Source organism: Rhea pennata, chromosome 16, assembly GCF_028389875.1.
Source record: "Rhea pennata isolate bPtePen1 chromosome 16, bPtePen1.pri, whole genome shotgun sequence".
NCBI classification, from domain to species: Eukaryota; Metazoa; Chordata; class Aves; order Rheiformes; family Rheidae; genus Rhea; species Rhea pennata.
Genome location: NC_084678.1, coordinates 9,918,433 through 9,934,200, shown reverse-complemented (window position 1 = coordinate 9,934,200; position 15,768 = coordinate 9,918,433). Strand labels below are relative to the sequence as shown.

Genomic DNA, 15,768 nt, shown 5'->3' with positions numbered 1-15,768 from the left:
AAAGAGTCAAGATGATAAATACAAACAAATTACCCATGCTAGAAACTTAAAATGTGCTGTGGCTCATGATTCGACCTTGATTTCTTTAATTTCTTTTGTAAATAATTTAAACAATAAGAGAGGTCTATATTCAAGAAGGAGACAGGTAACTCTGGGACCGACGTGATCTCAGAATGAGTGTTACTGGAGAGGATTTCAGGTGATATTAGGGAAGGATTAAAAATGCAGTAAACTGCACAAGGCAGGCACACTAGTAGATTAGGCCATAGCACTCACAGGGAATACAACAGATCTTCCTCCAGAACAGTATCAGTAGCTGGAATTATCCAGAAAACATGGGAAAATCTTGTGAAAGGTTTTCCTGTCCAAAGTAGCAGGGATTAGCATTCGTGGTAGAAGTGCTACTAAAATCCTGCAGCATTGCATGATGTATCTCAAAGACCCAAGACAACAGTACAGGTGGGTATCATCAGCCATGGGATAAACAAGGAAGGAACTTCTCCTTTACAGAGATCTCAGATCCCAGCCCCTCAAAACGCAAAGGGGCTGCAACCCTTCCTGCAGATATTAGATGATTGCCCCAAACATTTCAGATCTTTAAAACGATCACATTGACTTTTAAGGTATAATTCCTGCTCACAATGGGAAGAGATGCAAGAGTTTTCCAGGAGTCTGAAAAGCTGCCTGTATCCTCAGAATGAACTTGCGGTCTTTGACTGCAGCGAATTATCATCCCTGTCCACAATCCTGCGTCATATGGGGAAGTTTGTTAGGGAAGTCTCTAACAAGTCATTATGAGACAGGCTTTCAGAGAGCAGATAATTGAATATGTCCCCAGGTCACTGACAAAGTTGCATTAGTGCCAGCTAGAGAGGAAGAGTCCAACTGTCATTTCTGTAATTAGAAATAAAATCTATGAGTATATACCTAGCCTCTTTCTATCAGACCACAAGCCCATAACAACAAGCATGCGTCAAGGGTACAACTATAACACTAAATTTTGATACAAAGCCCTTACAAACCAATCCGTTAGGCAAGAGCTCAACATCTAAATTCAGATAAATCTCAGCTGATCCCTGGATCTACAGAGCTGCCAGGAAATGCATTATCAACCCAACATCTTCACAAGTCATCAGTGAAGTCTCCACTGAGCTGGCAAGAGAGCACACAAAATCCTGTTCTGTTCCCAGGACAGCAACACATTTTGCAGGAGGAGATGGGAAGTTCTATTTATTAAACAAAGAAAAAGTCTCAGGATGTCATGGCAGACATCACCTGAAAAACAAAGTTGTGTTAAGTAAACAAATCCCTATTGGCCAAGACTTGGCCTCTGCTGAAGCCAAGCCCATGGCTGCAAACGTGACTTGCTCCTTTTGGCCTCCTGGTAGAGCTCCACTCCATAAAGGGTTATGGTACAAATGTTATAACCCTAATACTACCTTAAAAGTGCTAGACTTCATATAAACATGGATAATTTAATTTATACCAGACTCTAGAAGAGAATCAATCCTAACCAGCAGCTTCCAGTGTTCAGAAAGCCATGAGCAGCCTATAGCTTTATACTTGTATTTATTTTGGCAGAGGAGACTAAGAACAGAGCACCAAAGACCAGGAAAATGAACCTAAACTTCCCCTTTGCTGCAGATAATCAGCTTCAATGTCTCACTTCTGCTGTATTTCAAGAGAAGGCAGATCTAGGAACTTAAATACGGTAATATGGTCTGCACATGCTGGTCATGCTGCTATAACTGTGTTAGTTAGTGATTTCTTTACAGAAATACTGGTACAACCTGCAGTGGGGACACTATTACACTGCTAAGGAGATGTTTATAATGATCTGATTTATTCCTTTTCCTTCCTAGTTATGCTTATACTCATGTAAAGAGAGATTTGACAATATTAACTCTACTAGTCCAATTTCCTAAGGTACATTAGACTGTAAAGCCATAAACAAAGTGCAATGGGATTGCAAAATAAATGTAAATGTAAATAGAATTCAGTGCAAAACACATAAATATATGCATAAAAAATAACTGACTGAATTAATTTTTTTAAGTAAGTTTATATATTCTGTACTACAAATTGCAGACTAGTGAAGCTACTCCACAGTATTCCCAGGGAATTACTTTTGAAAATCCCACATTGCAATTGCATGCTTTTTTACATCTCTTGGATGTTAAACACTACTCATGAGAGGACAGTTAAGTCACTTAGTGAAATAAAGTAGATATAGTATCTCTCCACCACTCACTGTGTTGATGCTTGAGTGCCCGTTTTCCAATTATATTGGTGCATTGTAGTTTTATCTAGCTAAGTCTTTCAGGAAAAGAGCAACTGCCAAGAACTCATTAATATCTTTATATCAATGTACTAACTGCTAAACTAACATCTGATTAGCTACAGAACCAGACACTGTTATAAATGCAGCGGCACTGGGGAGCCTATATAGAGATTGGAAAGTGTGGCAATTTGTCTTGTAATTAAAAAAAAAATTACCTCCTGTAGACTTAAAATGCCTATAGATATAGGGCAGTGGAGTGACCTTAAACTCTGTTTGTTCCTACAGAGGAACCATACGTTCCTGAGTTATTCCAGCAGATTTGTTGAGACATTGCTCTTCTCACTATTTTATGACAGAAATAACAAATACTAACATTGTTCTTCAATTCCCAACAGCCCAGAGAACTGACAGAGAACTCAGTTGCTCAGCGCACACACACCAAATCCTCTTCTTTTCCAGATTAAACACAGTAATGGCATAAATGACAGATTTATTTGGATCACGCTGGGAAATTGTATCCAGTATTTGTATGGTGGCAGCCCCTACGAACCATAGCAAAGGCTCTGATCACTGTATGAGGACAAACAGTATTAAGAGCATTGATTAAACCACAAGATGCTTAAAATCTAAGCCCAAATATACTCCAAATAAGAAAGAAGTATGGCAATCTGTGAATGTCCATGTCAGCAACACGTCCATGCTGTCACATCCAAGGAGGTCACGAAAGCTGTGACTGCTTTACTGTGCCAAGAGAAAGAGACACAGCAAAGCCTCAGTGTCTATATGTGAGGAGTTGCTCAAGATACATCTGTGGCACTGGACCAATTTTTATTGAAACTAAGGGAACTTTGACATTAATTTTAATGGGAAAAACAAGTAAAAGATTGCCATGACCAAACCGGAAAAGTATGCAACTGAAGACTGTTTCTTAGAAGGTTTTCTAGCAGGAAACTAAAGCCATACACAATTATAACCAAACAGGAAATGTCAAGAAAAAAATATTTATTTTAAGATAAATACAAGAGTTTCAGAAGTTCAGTAAATCTGAATGACTAATGCATAATAAACCACCAATGAAGAATTTGATTTTATTAAGATTTCGACAAGAATTATTTTTAGAGCAACATTTCATAAACTCAATAAGATGGAAAAGAATCTTATTAACGAGAAAGCTGGTCTACATTTTGTGGCAATTTTGTTCTAAGCAAGACATACAGCTGAACAATAATTAGGTATAATAACTGCATTATGCATGTCTTGTTTCTTGTATACAAGGTTCCATTTTTGAATTATAAGAATTACGTATTGTTTTAACTTTGAATTATCTATTCGCTACCACTGGTATTTTCACATGCTGGCAAAACCAAACCTCTCTGAGATAGTTTTCCTGGAGAGATTCTCCTGTATCTTCTTTTTTTTTTAACTGCTAAGAATTTCAGTAGTTATTGAATCATAATGAGATTAAACTAATAATCTGAATTCAGTAAAACAGATGTTGAGGTTCCCATGCAGCCATAAAAATATACAGAATTAATTTAAAATGATCTAGCCTAACAGTTGTATGGTGCTGAACATTTTCCACATAAAACAGTAAAGTATAGATAAGTTTTTGAAGCAGGATCAAAAGAAGTTATTTTAGAGTCCACTTATAGATAAAATTGAACTAGTAAATTTATTCAGTCCTAGAAAAGGCAGAAAGTTCAGAGTTCATTTAGAGGAGTTATTTACTACACACAGCTAGGGGGTTAGCTGCAAGATAAAATATTTCCAGGTAAGCTATCAGACATTTTATAAATCCTTTAGAGGAGTATCAATGCCTCTTCTCTAAGCAGATATTCCTCTGATGGGGTTAACATATGACTACATCATGGTGATTAATGTCTGTCCCTTACCTTGCGGTATTTTCATTAAGAGGTTTCCAGAGATTTGTGTTAGATCTCCCTAAGCTACAAGCACAGTGCTTCAGCTGCAGCTCCTCATTCTTTGTGCACAGACAGCACGTGCACAACCATTAGAAGATCCTGAACACAGCAGAGTCTCAAAACTTTTACAAAAAAAAATCCTATGCAAGTTAGACTGCTATTGCAATATCAAGCCTCTGCTTCTAACTTCAGTAACAATGAAACTTAAAAGTAAGTAGAAGGTTTGGATGACTGGTACATGATTTTCCTATTCAAATAATGTCCATACTGGTAGGACCCCAAAGCCATCATGTCAGCTGGCAGCATGTATAAAAAACTTCGTAAGTACACATATCAGTGAAATTTGTGTCAATTATAAAGTTTCCTGCAGCAGCCACATGGTCTCCGAGTCCCCAGTGGCTGAGTTGTCACTGTGAGATGTCCTTCCCAGCTTAAACATACGGCAGGATGACAGCATGCGGGAAACTCGCAGCACTACCAGCAGGGCTGCAGAGAAAGAGCAGAGACTGGGGCCACCACGGACACCCGGGGCTTGCCCCAGGTCCCTCTGCTCTGGAGGTCATTCTTGCCAAGGGGATGCAAAGCAACCTGTGAGTCTCCACGGGGAACGTGGCTTTGCTCACAGCAGACAAGAATATTGAAATCCAGCTCTGAGTTTAAAGTACTGCTTTAACTTGTCATTAGGGATGTTGAATTGCACCAAGCCACAGGACGTAGAATAGCGTGGTCAAAGTGGTGGATGGTCAAAGGCACCATTGGCACAATTGGACTGCAATTATCCACCCAGAGTCATTGTTTACCATTGTCAAATATCTGGCAATTCATTTTTTCTAAGGGGCTTCAACTAGTCATAAAGTTTTTTAATTAAAAATGCACAGCACAACTTGAAACATGCAATGAAACATTCAGTCACACACCGATGCATTTAACAAGCAGCATGCAGATACAAAGAGCAAGATGCTGTTTGCAGAGGCATACATGTGCATTTTTTTGCTATTGAAAATGTTTTGCCATTGCAGACACAAACATCAAAACTTCTGCACAAAATTAAGCACAGGCTGTAAAGTAATTTCTTCCGCGGTGCAGAGTTAAGACAGGAAGTCCCATCTCTCCACCTCTACGCTACGGCCCTGTCACCTCGCGTCCTATCCGCCGCCGAGCTGCGCAATCGCGTGTGCTGTTGTGCTGCTGAGGGAGCAAGTTAAGTGCAGACGTATTGCTGCGTTGTGCAGAACAAGGTCTCCTGTGTGGGCCCACAAAGGGACATTCACTTGTTCCGGTTACCTCTTCACTTCATACAAATTCCTCAAGTCCTAAATTGCTCGTGGGTAGACTTCGAAGTCTTCAGGCTGAGAAATGTAAGGGTGAGCTCCTTATTAGGTATTGAGTTCATCTGCAGAAATATTGGAATGTAGACCATTTCAAGTCTGTTGTATACCCACACCTTCTGGTAACAGCAAATGATAGTAGTCACACAGGATATTTTTGCCTAATAAAAATTTTCTTTTATATTGTCAAAATCATTTTAACAAATGTATTATTGTATAAATCAGAAGTATTATGACTAATCAGTGAATGTATCACCAGTATTAAACATTAACTGAGCTAGATTAGTAAATGTAATGGAAACCCACCTCATTTTCTTAACTCTGTCTTTGAACCAAAGTGAGTGCTGAAAGGCGTGCACCCGGTAACCTCCCGCAACACTTTGCCTGTTTGTGGAATCGATCATCAAGGAACAGCTCGTAAATTCAGTTTGGCACGAAGGACCCTCTGCCTGTTTAAATGTTTCAGATCATGGATTCCCTTTTGCAAGCAGGGCCATTCAGCCTGTTCCTTTCCGTTGCCCATCTCAGACTGAAATGCAAGAGGGGCGGACAGTAAGAAGTCATTAATTTGAAAGACTCCCATTCAGATGGAAACCTGCTAGAACAAGGGAATGACCGACTCCAGAGTTCTCCAATTTCCTGGCAGAGAGCTCAGAGTTTGGCACCATGGGATCTCCCCATGGAGTAAGCCCAAGAAACTAGCTCTTTATAATACTCTACAACTAAGCCAGAGAGGTAGTCAGTGGTTCATGGGAACACGGGAAGAAGGGAAGGAAAGACGAAGAAAGGAAAAGAACACAGATATTCTATTTCTGTTTTCTGTTGAGTTTAGCCAAGCGAGAGGAAAACGGGCTGCACAAAGACACACTTTTGGAGAAGATACTAAGTACTGCTCATTCTTGTGCCCTCTTCAGAGTCTACCTTCAGCCCCAAAACTGTCATGGGTGAAGGAGAGATGGAGGCAGGAGAGGTGTGTTCTTTGCCATGTGACCTTTGTAGTTGTGTTTGCTACAAAGGTGGTACCATGTTCAGTCCTGTTCTTCCTTGTCCATAAGGAGGGACCAGCAATCAGAAAGGATTGAAAATAGTGGTCTGGAGCTATTGAGGAGCTGGGGGAGCTGGCTGGTGGGACTTCAGCCATGGGAGCCTAGGAGAGCTGGGTGGCGTGGCTGTCCCAGGGAAGGGGAAGGAGGAGCCCCTGCAGTGAGCGCAGCGCTCCTCCCCAAGTGTGGATGTAGTCTCCTGGGACCTACACCTACCACCTGGGTGACCAGGCCAGCCAGATCTACAAAGCTCTGACAACTTTTCCGGGAACTGTCTACTAAAATACATATTTGCCTTAGAGACATATTGTCAGAACCACATGGAAAACTACATCAATAAATTCAGGTTTTTCCAGTGACCAAGTATGGCAGACAAAAGATGATTTACTTTGACTAATCTGAAGCAGACACATTAACAGAGTATTTAGGAACATTACTCATTCTTACTCGTAAAGCTGAACAATACAATGCTTAAGTACATGCTTGGAAAGGCATTTCTCAAATCCTTGCAAGGCTCTTTCAGTTCTGCAATCTGAAAAAAAAAAAAAAAAAAAAAAAAAAAAGTGATTTTTTTTGGAAGTCTGCCAGAGCCATGATAAATAATACACTGTCCCTGAGAGTTCCCATACAGCAATCCACTGCAAATTATTGCAGCCAAATAGTCTTCCTCTTCTGTAAACACTTTTGCTGGTTTTGTTGGCACATGATGTAAATCAATAATAAATAAAATAAAAAAAAAAAAAAAAGATAAAGAACTGCATTTCAGAAAACTTTGGGGATTCTAATTATTTTTAAATGTGACTTTCCAGTTATGTGCCTCATGGTTACAGTTGCCTGCCTAAGCTGAAAAGGGATGCAAAGACACAAGAGTCACCTGCATACAGAGATTCTCCTCTTTATCCTTTGCTGGTGCATTAACCACATATTTGGATTAGGCAAGGGTTACACAAAATATGCAAAATATTCACATGCAGAAGTACCTCCAATCACTCATGCAGTTCCAGGAATTTCCAAGGGCAGATGCAGCCCGGATTGGAGTATAGAACTGCACAGTCAAGCGCTTGAGACTGTATCATTAAATTCAAGAGCATATACTGCACTGGCCAAAGTAAACCCCCCGAGCCTGTTCAAGAACATCCATATTTCATGGCTTGTTTGAATTAAGAGGGATTTTCTGCACGGCTGTATTCCTGACTTCTTGTTGTTTTCCAGTTTTAGACTCTACTCATTTCCTGTTTTCTTTGCACAATAAGAATTTATTCTGACTGTGCTTTTATACTCACCGATGCATCCTACATATAAATTTTCCATCATTCAGCAGAGTAGACCACAGGTATCAGTCGCACGCTATCCAGCCAAAGGCGTATTCAGAATGTGTATCAGTGTATCTGCAGTGGGGATATGGGGGAGGCTGGCAGCATGAGGTACTGGAGTAAAATTATAAATGTTTATAAATTAATTTTAGTCACATCGGCCACCTTGCAAACATAAACATAACATCTCCAGAACCGCAGATGGAGGAGCTATGTGTTACTCTTCACTCCTCCAATGCCACAGCTAACACAATACAGGCATCCAGAAGCTCGTGCACCAGTTCTCCCCAACCATTTGCAGCAAAACAAACCAAAGTAGGACAGTAGAAAAGCCTGATTCTGCCTGTACACAAGCACACATTCACATATACAAAACACACAAAAAAAATGCACACAGAATAAAGCTAAAGGAAAACTTTTCTCAAAACATGAATGCCTGATGGTTTTGCTTAATGATTAAAGTCCAGATTAAGATGTCTAAATTTAATCTGGTATCTGCTATAGAGCCTTCTGTGATCTTCAGGTGGGACTATGCTGATCAAATGCAGGTATCAAATGCTCAGATTACCTCAGATTCCCTTTATAGCGAGTTGAGTCTTGGCAGATACAGTTTATGTGTGTACCTTAAAGCAGGTAACCACATTTGCTCAAAGGAATCTCAATTTGGCAATAAAGGGAGCCTAGAGTGATTAAACTGACACCTTCTCCTCGAGTAGGGTAGAGAAGGTAATCATCTTCAGCATTCCTTGGAAAAAATGCACCAAAAACAATGAATGCATTGCTGCAGTGGAGACCATGGTTATCTGCTACATGTGTTTGAGGTGGACTGGGCTGAGAGTTTCGGGACACATTTGGAACTGGGACTCTGGGGCATTTAGCCAATTTCTTCTGGCTCATAGAGCACTTCACTGCACTGGGGAATTGCAAGAAAGGCAATACTGCAATACAAGTGTGCATCTGCATGGCTGGGAGGGGCATGACCCCAGTCAGGGCATGGGGAAAGCACACAGACCATATTTTGTAGGCACTCTGAATGTTATTCTAGCAGAAAGGGGAAGTGCAAAATGTGAAGAGCACAGAAATACAGGAATCTGAATTATTGAGTCTAGTCCTTTGCTATTACAACCATGTAATATAATACTTCTGTATCTAAGCACCTCTGTGAATTCAAACAGAAGACAAATTGCTATTTTACCTGGGTTATTTGCAATAAAACTCAGGAACACGCTCTGAAGCTTTATCTATGGGAAGGTGTGCTACAGAAGCACTGCATTAAGAGCAATGAAACTATTCATGAGAAAAGAAGAGCCAGCAACAAAAATACCAGCATAGGTCATAAATCAGCCAAGAAATGTATCACCATACAGTGATCAGAGAATTGGCTCCATGGCCAGGCTGCATGCAATGTGCTTACCTTGAGGAGACCAGAACTCCCCTGCAGAGGTCACCTTGAATGCCTCAAGGGAAGCTGAAATTAGAATAGCATTTCAGAGTAATTATCATTGAAACACAGAATCATACAGGTTGGAAAAGACTTCAGGAGCTCTCTAGTCCAATCTCTGCTCAAAACAGGGTCAGCTGTGAGGTTAGATCAAGTTGCTCAGAGTGTTTACTCAGTTGGGTCTTGAAAACCTCCAAGGACAGAGACTGCCTAGTCTCTCTGGCCGCCTGCTCCACTGCTTGGTTGTCCTCACAGAAGAGAAGATTTTCCTTATACCCAGTCAGAACCTCTCTGGTTTCAATTTGTGCCCGTTGTCTCTCATACTCCTGCCATGCACCACTGTGGAGCCCAGCTTCACCTTCCTGATAACTTTCCTGTTGGTATTGGAAGGCTACCAGTTACTGGTCTCCTCAAAGGCAGCTCTTCTCCAGGCTGGACAAGCCTAGTTCTCTCTGCCTCTCAGCAGAGTCTTACATCCACCAAATATCTTGGTGGTCATCTGCTGAACTCAGATTTTATAAATATATATATTTTATACACACACACATATATATTATGTATATAATAATATATTTATATTTATATATTTTAATATATATCAGGTTTATTGATGTCTTTCCTGCACTGGGAGCCCCAAACTGGATGTAATCTTCTAGAAGTGGTCTAACAAGTGCCAGGGAAAGGGGACCAGTCACTTCTCATGATCTACTGACTAAGCTGTTACTACACCCCAGGATACTGTTGGCCTCCTTTGCTGCCAGAGCACATCGCTGGCTCATGTTCAGCTTACTGTCTACCAAGACTCTCAGGTCGTTTTCAGGAAAGCGATTGAAAACTAGCACTTCCAGTATCATGCTTTTCCATCAAACACAGGATTTTGCCTGAAATCAGGTAGTCTTGCTGCTTACTTGAGGGTTTTAAGAGTAGGCCATGATCACTGCCTTGATCTTTACCACTTAAAGCCCTTCCTTCCCAATAGGACTATCACTCTGGAAGAGTTGATAGCGTTGAGCCTGGCACATACCTGCTGCTTCCTTTCCTGTGGCTGCTACCAATAATTAAGTAGTTACTCTCCCTCTTGCTCCCCTTAATAGTCTATCCCAATACCACAATCACGACAATAGGTACAGTTTTCCTCACACAATAGGAAAAATAAAGGTAGAAGAGGATCTGGGGATAAATAGAAATAAAAGGATGGACTTTCTTCTTCTTAAAGGAATTCCCTTATTTCTTTTGAGAAAAAGAATAGCTGACTTTCTGCCACTGACACATGGTAGAACATATCCCGATTCTGAGCTTTTCCGAACCCTAAGCAGCAGCAGTCTGTGCTACTCACTTTTGGGTTAACATCTTGCATATACGACGTTTAGTATCATTATCCTTACTAGACAAAAGTATTAAGGTTTCTAAGACAAGGTGAATAATTTGCCATCCATAATTTATTCGGAGAGTTTTGCCTCTGTCTCTGTTTACAAAACTGTCCTCAAAAAGATGATATTTTTTGTAATGAATGCATTAGTTGAAATTGTCTGATGAATAAATTTGTGAATCATCCTCAGGCTATAGCCTCGTCTTGAAAATTCTTACCTCTCGGCTGCATAGATATCTAAGTTCTGTTTTATGAGAGATAAATTTACACTCTTGTTTTGTTTGAAAAGTGAGAGGTGAAAGGTGCTGTGAAGTTGAAATACTTTGTTTTGATGGCAGCACCGCTCCTGCCTGCAGAATGATGCTGGAATTATCTGCAAAAGCCAGAGAAACAGTAGAAGAGGATTTCAGTGTCAGCAATCAAAGGAACAGAAGGAAAAGCAGCCACAAGCTGCAAAAGTAATGAAAGTGGGATTAAATTTTTTCTCTGCGGCAATGCTAATTCCTCAAGGAGCACAAAGTGGTAGATTTACTCCAGGAGTCCTCAGCCAGTTTGCCATGTAGTCAGCTTATCACTACAGAAAAACCGTTAGTGTGCCACTTGTTATCTTCAAGGGCAGGTATTCACTTTCATTTTTCATATGAATTCAGTGCTCATGAAAGATGAAGGCACAACATGCGTGAAGAAGACAGACCTCTATTTTCCAGAACAGATATAATATTGGCTGCAGCCAGTGACCTCACTCTTCACTTCTTCCTCCTACCAGAAGTCAGGCTCTCCACAAAGTTGTTGACCTCACTGCTGAATCTGCCAACAAAGTGTCCAAACAAGGTGACCTTTTCCATGGTCAGAACCAAGCCAGCTCCAAAACACCCATATTCATGCTTGATCATGCAGAAGTAACAAGTTTCTATTATTATTGCCCCAAACAGGGCAATAGTTTCTCTCATTATCTGTCTCCCTGAGCTGCCTGTGGATGCCATGTACTAAACCAGATGTTAAGGAGAGACTGATCCACACAGCAGGGACGACAGATACCCATTATATTTTCTTTACAAATTCTACCAGTCTTTACTACAAGCTATATTCCTTCTTAGAGACAGTATTTTTTTTCTTTTCTCAGAATAAAAGTATTAGTATGTCATATTCTTATAGTAACAAACCAGTGTGCAAGTCAGCACAATGATCCTTAAGGCTGCATGCTTTTGAGAGGTTTTCTTTAAGGGTATCAAAAATATTTAATAAAGTGCAATCATCCACTGTGTATTATGCTAAGATAACTACTCTCTCCCTTCCTGTTTAACGGCCTTCCACCAGTTGGATGGAGCTGGAGAGAGATATAATAGATGGAGAAAATATGATCTGCCTATACACCAAGAATAATAAAGAATACATCCTGGTCCTTGTCCCCATTATTTTGCTGCCCTGTAAAAAGCTTACAGTCTTGAAGACCACAGGTTCTCAGTACCGAAGGAATCTCCTAACTGCATTTAAGTAAATTGCTTTTTATCCTGCCATTGATGGTTACAGAACAATTGATGGTTGTCATCTTTCTTAATGTGTTTATACATTTGAAGACTGTTGCTATGACCTGGCTCTGTGCTTTCTTCTCCAGATGAAACAATCAAATTCAGTCTTTCCTCACAGCTTATATTTCCTAAGCTTCTTAGAATTTTGGTTGCTATTCTGCTATCTTGTTTGCCTACATTTTTCTTTAAGTGTAACGCTTGAAACTGGCTAGAGTGCTTCAGCTGAGTCTGACTAGTTCTAAACAGAACAGAAATAACTCCCTCCGATGTCTTACATATGCTCCTCCTGTTACTAGCGTTCAGAACTGCACTCGACTATTTTGCAACACTGCACAGCCTGTGATCCACTATAATCTCGAGATTCGCTTCTGCAGTATTTTTGCCTAGCCAAATAGTCCTCATTTCAGAGATGATCTGCCCTCCTAAGTGCCACACTTCACACTTGCCCTTCCTGAATTTTACCTTATTGATTTTAGACTGGTTCTCCAATATATCAGGATCATGCTAAATCCCAGTCCTGCACTCCATGGTCGGAATCATTGCAAATGTTATAAAAGTAAATTCCATTCCATCACCCAAGCTGTTACCAAAAATATTGACGAAAACCTGTTCCAAGACAATCCCCGGGGAGAGCCTACTTGATGTGTCCTGCCTCTTGACAGCAACCATCAACAAATGCTTTTTAAAAACAGGTTTTCACTAACAAGCCTTACACCAGAGTCAAAACTCTTTATAAACAACTCTGGGCAACTATTAAAACCAGTTGACTCCCTTCTACAGATAAAGGCTGACAGAATCACGGTAAGAGGTTTTCTCAAAGTCACATAAAAATCGTATGCAGTATCAGAAGTAAAAAATAAGTTGCCCAGCTCACAGCCCTTGTCTCACCTGCTGTTTAGCAGCTACGGATGGAAAATATAAGCAGCCTATTCCTGTAAGCCCACACAATTCTGAATTACAGTCCAATTTTATTTAGAAATAAAAGGGGATATTTTGCTAAAATTACCATAGCATAGGTTTTTATTTTGTATTACCATAGCAACAAAGGGCCTTACTTGAAATGAGACCCCTCTCTTGTTCCTGGCACTCCTAATAAGACAGTTCCTGACCCACAGAGCTTTCAAACCGCTATCCCCAGTCTGCATCAAGGTGCAGGAGTTCATCTGCAGGAAGTTCCTTCTGAGACCAGGGCTAAACAGGTACAAAAAAATCGAAGTTTAGAAGTAGGAGCGTCTCTGGGCCAGCTGGGGGGCGACAGCACACAGGCTGCGAGCCGTTTGCCCACAAACAAGCCTGCGACTGAGCTCAAGCTGCTGGTGTCTCCGTGGGGCCAGCTCGCTGTCCGGCTCTGGAAGCACGGCTTAAATCCCTGCTTCAAAACTGAGCTCAAATGCGCACGGAGAAGCCTCCACCTAGACGGCAAACGCATGCACTGCTCGCCAGAGCGCTCACACCTAACACCAGCTTGGTAGTTGTCACCGTACTTTGCAAGGACGCCGCAGGAACGAAGCGCACCTTTGGCTCCCCTGCAGCGGGCCGTGGCCAGCGACGGGCACGGAGCGGGGGCTGCAGCTTGCACTTTAGCTGACACCTCCCATGACTATTCCTCGGAGCGCGCACGCACCACCCGGCGGGGAATGGGAAAAGCACGATAAGTTTTAGGATTGATGACCGCGGTCCTTGACGCCCCCCGTGCTGCCCGCAGCACCGCCCGGAGCGCTGCCGGGGGACGCCGCGGAGCGAGCGCGGCGCGGCGGGCTGCGCCCCGCGCAGAGCCGCTGCGCGGAAGCGCCTGCCGCGGAGGAAACCAGCGCGGGCGGCTCCTTCCCGGCCCTCGGCCAGGTCAGCCCCGGCCCGCAGACGGCGTTCGCGTGGAAAGGGCTCTGCAAAGCGGCTCGGGGCCGGGGCGGCGTGCGCGGGCCGCCGTCCCGCCCCGCGCCGCGCCGCGCCGCTCCGCCCCGCCCCGCGGAGGGCCCCGCGCGCCGCCGCAGCACGCGCCGGCTCGGGGCGCCGCCGCTCCGCCGGCAGCCGCCGCAGGGGCCCCGGCGCCCGCCGCGCCCGCCCGCTCCGCACATGCGGCCGCCGCCGCCCGCCAAGCACGGCCCCATGCCGCGGGGCCGCCGCCCGCCGCGGGGCTCTCCCGGCGGCCGGCGCCGGGGCAACTTCCAGGCAAGTTTCCAGGGAACTTTTCCCCCCTTGCTCGTACCGCGCTCCGGGAGCGGCGCGGGGCCGGGCGGCCGCGGCGCGGCGCGGCGGGGAGGAGCAGCGCGGCGCGCCCGGGCGGGGGGCCGAGCCGGGCGCCGGGGGCCGCCGCCGCCCTGGCCCGCGCCGGCGGGCGCTCGCGCGAGGCCGCGCACGGCTGCAGCAACAGGTCTTATCCTGCAGCGGGGATGCGCGGGCGCGACCGTCCCCCCGCGCGGCCCCCTCCCCGCAGCCGGGTCGCGGCAGCGGCCGCTGCTCCCCTTCCTCGGCTCCCCCCTGGCCGCTCCTTGCGAGGCGGCTGGCGGCTGCCCGGGCGGATCCTTCAGCGCGTCCTTGCTCGCTCCGCGCCTCCCCGGCTCTCGCTCGCTCTCCGCCAGCTCCGGGTCTGCACCGTGCGGGCGGCAGGCTCGCGCTTCGGATTTTTTTTCTTTGCCTGCTCCAGAGGTCTTTATAGCGCTATTTTTAAAAGAATTGCCGCTTGTCTTTTACGCCGATGTATTTATGGACTTCAGTTCATTAGCAACTAACACAAAGTTAACTATTCTGGGTAGGTAGTGGATTTCTGGCAGATATTTTTCGCTGGAAAAGACTTCGGGGGGGGGGGGAGAGAACACAGAGTAACTCATTTGTGGCTGTGTGGCTCTTTGCTTCAGCGGCAAAAGGTGTATCTACATCAATAAATTAAAAATCCTTTACTTTTAAAGAACATGTTTAAAAGATTGTTTAGGGTGTGATTTCTTAAAATTGGTGTATTTCACAGCAAGAGAACAGCTGCATTTATTAGTTATAATGAATTTCAAAATATTCTTTGGGGCATTTAAGTTTTCTAGCAAAGTTATTTCACTTTGGATTCTTACTGGCAGTATAAGGCTCAGTAACAATTGTAAATAAAACAAAAAACTTGAGTAACATTTGTCATAATTCAGTTTGTAGGTTGCTATAATATGCCAGAAAGCATAACACTGACCAGATCAAGGACAGCAGTACGCAGAGCTGAGTGTAGTTTTTTTTCAGAAATGTTTTTCAAGATAATTTTGTTTTATGTTATACATTGACCTTTATAAGTTTTATTTTGATTTGGCTAGAAGTTCACTTTGTAAGCAGAGAGTTGACGTTTGACTGTTACTGCATAAAGAGCTGCAGGAATACAGCTTGAAATATTTCAGCAAGGTGCCCAAGTGGTGATGCAGTGTGGAAGCGATGTGTCAAAAGATGGGTGAATTCAATTCTGCTTGAAAATACTGTCTTTTTAACGAAGGAAAGACTACAGGAGGAAAGATCACTAAACTGCAAGGCAGTTTCTTGTGGAAGGAAGTCTTTCAGAAAAATCACTATATTCA

The 15,768-nt window shown here is 43.3% G+C and overlaps 1 protein-coding gene across 1 annotated transcript in view; it reads right to left on the bottom strand.

The window, feature by feature from the left end:
• Positions 1 to 7,918: 7,918 nt before the first annotated feature.
• MOCS3 (molybdenum cofactor synthesis 3) overlaps positions 7,919 to 15,768 on the bottom strand; it is a 36,182-nt gene continuing 28,332 nt past the window's right edge. The window contains exons 7-8 of the mRNA XM_062589520.1: positions 9,302 to 9,355; positions 7,919 to 8,001 (exon numbers count right to left, since the gene is read on the bottom strand). The gene's annotated coding sequence lies outside the window, so the exon portion shown is untranslated. The remainder of the gene's footprint in view (positions 8,002 to 9,301; positions 9,356 to 15,768) is intronic.